The sequence below is a fragment of the Mustela putorius genome, unplaced genomic scaffold, assembly GCF_011764305.1.
Source record: "Mustela putorius furo isolate JIRA1106 unplaced genomic scaffold, ASM1176430v1.1 tig00000421_pilon_pilon_pilon, whole genome shotgun sequence".
NCBI classification, from domain to species: domain Eukaryota; kingdom Metazoa; phylum Chordata; class Mammalia; order Carnivora; family Mustelidae; genus Mustela; species Mustela putorius.
The window spans coordinates 7426475-7431933 of NW_025421375.1; the positions used below are offsets into that span (position 1 = coordinate 7426475).

Consider the following 5459-nt stretch of genomic DNA (forward strand, 5'->3'; position numbering starts at 1 on the left):
CGAGTGCTTAGCTGGGCCCATGGCCACTGTGTTGCTTGGCCTTTTCCAGGGAAGCTGGGCACGTCACTGAGCATTCCACAATCTGCAGTGGGGGGAGAGAGAGGAAAGAGAAGTGACATTCTTTGAAAACCATGCTAACTCTATCTTACCCGTGGATTCTTCCAGTTAATAACTGAACATAAGCGATCCTGAATTTGCGTTGGGAGACCACCTGCCTAAAAGACTCTCTTGTTTTGTTTTGCTTTATTGAACTATGGGGTGGTCTCCATTAGTGGATTTCACCGTATACAGATTTAGTCAAAGCCATTATTATATTTAAATTTGTTGAGCTGGAGTTTTATAAGAGATTTATCCCCAAAGGAAATCGACTCGCCTTTGTGTATGTATTCATTTCAAAATACAGTATCTTGTCTCATTAAATCCCAAAGAATGAGGGATTACAACAAAACAAAGCAAGGCACTGCCTTTATTAAGCAGGCTAAACAATGTGCAGTAAAGACGATGAGTTTTCTTTTCTTCCTTTGGGATTACATAATTGAACATAAGTTGATATAAAGAGAAGATTTCTGAATGAGACAGACTTGAAAACAATCTCATTTAAAAGAAAAACACATTTTTTTTCTTTTCTGGAAGGATCTGATATTAAATAAGAGATTTTCTCTCTAGTGCTCCTGTCTCTTAGTTATCATAACGAAATAATTTCCCAAACTATACCTCTTGTTACTGGTTGTCATGGAAATAGTTGTGCTATATCCACAGTTGAGCATTAAAATATCACAATGAAATTCATAGAGAGGAGAGTGCCTGGAGAAGTCTCTCTAATTTTAATCTGAATGCATCTGATAATACCTCAAAGATAAATGATTACCATTCCCTTCATCCACAATTGATCAAAAAGCTGAGCAAATCATAAGGCCCTCTTCTCTTTTGCACAAATTTTTGGGTCTACCAGATTATTCTTTTGTGAGAACTGGGAGAAAGATGTTCAATCACCCAGAAATCCTCAAAGTAGAAGACTTTAGGAAATAATATTAATTAGCAATAATCACGCCTTAGATAAACCTCATTGGCTATGATACTGCCACTGTACAAAGCTTAGGAAATAACATTAAAAGAAGCATCTGTTGACAGCTTGCTCTATGCTTGGTACTATGTTAAAGGTTTTGCATATATTAGCTAATTAAATCTTCATAGTAGCCCAGGGTGTAGATGCTGATGTTGTACCCATTTTATAGATGAAAAAGACAAGCAGTAAGGTAAGTAACAGAGTTACTAAGTTGTTGAGCAAAGACTTGAACTCAGGTCACTGGGATTCTAAAACCTCTTTTAGTGACTAGTCCAGTATGTTGCCTTACCAAAGGGAAATGTCCTAAAGGAGTGGGAAGGGAAGACTTGGGGGGGTGGTGGTGTATCGAAAGAGGATTCTCCCTGAAAAAAGGTCTTCGGACTAGGAGTCGAGGAAGATAATTTTACATTGTAGAATGTGAGTCTATGAAATCAAGTGCCAGTGGTTCAAGCAGGCACTAAAAATGGGAGTAGAGATGGAAAAAACATGAACAGTCAAAGTTATCAGGAATTCTAGGATCTAATTCCCTGTTTCTAAAATAAAACAAAACAAACAACCAAAAACACCTTGAAAATTTTAAGATTTTTTTATCATTTGAAAATGACTTGAAAGTTGGGGATGGGCCATAGAGTCAGCTGGTAACTAGCATTCCAATAGCTTCTCTTGGGAAATTTGGACATACATTCTGTCATATCATAGCCATGTGCTTATACACACATAAACATAGTTACCCAATTTATTTGGCTTAATAATGGACTATATGATATACCATGTACAGTGTAATATAATATTATATATGTAAGAAATTCATTTTAAGGCATTTAAATTAAAAAACTATCTACATTTACTTACCTTTCTTATTTATAGAGCATATTAATTTAATATTTACTTAATGACTTAGGGTAATCATCACAAACATTACATATTATTCTATTCTAAAATTCATGGCTTTGGGTGTCATTGAATTCTAGGGGACTCTCTGCTCCTACATCACATGACATTAGGCTACTATGCCCTTGAATCCTGAAGCTTATAATCTGGAGGTAGGATGTATCTTATGCTGTGTCAAGAAAATAGTATGTGCTTTGGAGTTTTAAACACTGGAATTGACTCCCAACTGTGTGTTCTTGTGTTGGTCACTTAAGTTTTGTGAGCCTGAGATCTTCTCATCTATAAAATGGAAATAAATTGCAATATTTCACTTAGAGTATTGTTTTGAGGATCAAAGAGAATGGATATAAAGGAACAAAGTTAAAAATGCTTAGTAAATGGAAATTTATTTTATTTATGTCACTTTCTTCTTCTTCTTCTTCTTTTTTTTTTTTATGTCGCCTTCTTTTTGTCAGTGTCCTGGCTTCCTACCATTAGTGCTATTTACTCTAGGAAAATCTCAACTCTTAATTAACTCACTCTTTAAAGCTGTGGACTGATAAATCAGATGACAGCTGATAAAACTTACTAAAATTAAGCCCTGCATAAGATTAAATAGGATCTGAGCAAATAAAAAGCATAGTTTCTATAACTGCTTAAAACTAGACTCCCTGCTCCTGATCTGTGGACTAGAATCTTGAACAGGGATGGTAAACAAGTTTCATCTTGTATGCCAACTCTAGTCTCTTCGAAGTGGCTGTCTGTAACACTGGATTGAAAAGGATTCTCTACCTGAGTCCTAGCTCAGCATGAATGAGGGCAGTGATCAATTAGTAATGTCTGCCTTGGGCAAGGGATTGGATAGGATGAGGTGGCTGGCATGTCAGTCACATATTTGCAAAACCTAATCTAGGTTCTCAAGCTTTCCAACTCAATTATCTTCCTATAAATGAGGGGTATATACATTTTGAATATGGGTGTATATATACGCACATTAGTCAGTATATGTATATATAAACAGATTCATGTGTTTTTATTGAAAAGTCTGAATGCATTGGGGATTCTCAATGAAACAGTTTTATTTTTCACTAACCAGTGTTCTCCACTGTTATGTCTAAGGTCCCTTCAGGCATCATCCATGACTTTTTGTAAAAATTGTTTTAAAAAGAATGATTTCAGCCCAGTTTGGAAGTCAAATCCCAAAACTAATAGAAATTTCCTCTCCTTTTCTCTGTAGCACAGGCTGGATTTGTATTTCAAGACATTTGCAGACACAAAGGCAAATGGGCTTCCCTTTAATTCCTCTTCCCCCTTCTTTTTCTAGGTCAGACTTTGGACACTTCCTTTGCCCCAAGCCCAGCCCCATCCATTTCTGGGTCTCTGGGTTTTCTGGGAAGGGGAACTTGAGAGAGGGCAGAAATCCCTGACTGCCTACCTATAATGGAAGACAGCTTTGGTCTCACTCTGGCTTGGCCTAGTTTCATCTGCCACTGGTGACTTTAGGTGTATGAGAGTTTATATGTGGTTTTAAGAGGTGATAGTCTTTACTCCCTCCCCTTCCCCCCATTGCTGATGGGTGGTTGTGCCTACGTTTGTGAACATAGTTCCTCACCTCTACCCTCTCTCCAGATGAGGTAAACTTCATTTGGTTGCCACCTGTGTAGCCCCATGGTTTTTGCGTTTTGCATTGGAGCTGTGGGTAATTGCCATTATACATTTCAAAGGTAAGGTGGGTCAACCCCTCCCTCCCCATATCCTTCTCAAGAATATACTACATTGTTTTGGACCAGCCTGCTATCATTAGAGACCTCTAGGAAGGAGGCAGACTCCAGACTCCACATTCCTTATGTCACAAACTCCAGTGGATACACTGAGCTTCCCACTCATTCCTTCTCCACTCTCTACCCCACTGGCAGGGCCAAGGAAGATCTTCAGGTTTCCAGCTCAAACGAATTCACAGTTAGAGTGGGGAGATGCTAGTCTTTCCTTCATTGGGAACTCTTAATTTCTGAGCCATTCTCTTAAGTGCCCCTTCTTTATGTTTATGTGGTTTATATTCAGCTGTAGTTTTGGCATCTGGTGCTGGGCCTGACATCAGCAGCTCAGGCAGTCAGAAAGGAAAGATGGATATAAAGTGAGAGAGAGCGATCGAGGATGAGCTGGCATCTGTCAACGTTTCACTGTCTCTCACTTCAAAGATGGGGAGTCTTCTAGAAGCTGGTGCCACTTGCTATGGAGCTAAACACCGGTCTGGCCTAGGAGTTGAGCTGAAGGAGGAAATCTGATGAGAACCAGGAGAGCTGTGGGCTGTAAAGGGCTTGTAAAATAAGCTAGTGGGTTCCTGACAATATGCTTGAGCATAAGCTCAGTGTCTGAGCTTCTAAGAGATGGCTGCAGCCTCCCTTCTGCTTTGTGGTTTCCTTGGGAGTTCCTCTTATGGCCAATGCCAGCCCAGACCATACTGAGAAGGGAATTCAAGAAAACACATTTCTAGCTTGGCTAAGTTACACAGTACAAAGTGCCTAAGACTTTGAATTCCAGTGATTCTTTTGTTTTCTACCCACTTTCAGTCTTCTCATCTAGACTTGGATGGGGATCAAAATTGGATGGTGGCTAGTGGCAGTACAGCTAATCTCTTAGGAGTCCTGGATGGGAACCTAGCCCCATTTGTTTGAATGTGGGTGCCCTGATTCTTCCTATTCTCAGTTTTGGACCCTGGTCACCATTTCCAAGGCAGTAGGAAATGTTTCACCAGATAAGACTACATTTTATCACATTCTGAAAGATTCTATTTCACAACCCCATTAGATGAGATTATATTTTTAAAAGAATCTTTTGTGAAGGAAGGGACCGGTACCTGGACCATGCTAGTTTACTTTTAGCTGTTTAGACATTTCTTTCTATCATCACCTTTCAAGTATAATAAGCAAATTCACAGTGTACATGACAATTTTGCTAATTTAGATCTAAGCCAGTGCTTTTGAAAATATGAGAGGAGTGTAAAAAATGATATCAAGTAGATCCTTGTTTATCTTATATATATAATCCATGCCCTTTCTTAGAAATAGTATATTTCTATGGGACCAGAATGTTATTTTTAGCTTGATTCTATTGTATTATTAAAGAACTCAGAATCCATTCATTAGCATATTGTTATTAGGGAAAACATAAAAATGTAGTAGATACTTTATTGATATATACAATCTCTAATTCTAGGGCTTAGATTAGAAAGACAAGATTCAGGACATAAATGTAGATGTATAATAGAGACACTTATGATATAGTTCATGAGGTTAAATGAACTATACTCTACATTGATTCCTAAGTGATTTCCTGAATATGTTTTGCTTATAATTTATGCTACATTCACCCATATCCATCCACTACCAAAAAGGATCTGAGGTGACTGATTTTCTAGACTTAAACTAATCCTGTGCATAATTCAAGATAAATAAACTATGAACTATGTATGATTTATTTAACTCTTCCACTAAAGCTGTCTAAATATTTTCTCTAAGTACTA

At 37.9% G+C, this 5459-nt stretch overlaps 1 non-coding gene across 1 annotated transcript; it reads right to left on the reverse strand.

Moving 5' to 3' along the window:
- Positions 1 to 952: 952 nt before the first annotated feature.
- Positions 953 to 1096, reverse strand: LOC123392006. Its single transcript, XR_006606686.1, has one exon. It is a non-coding gene; the product is annotated as a U4 spliceosomal RNA (small nuclear RNA).
- Between the last annotated feature and the right edge of the window lie 4363 nt (positions 1097 to 5459).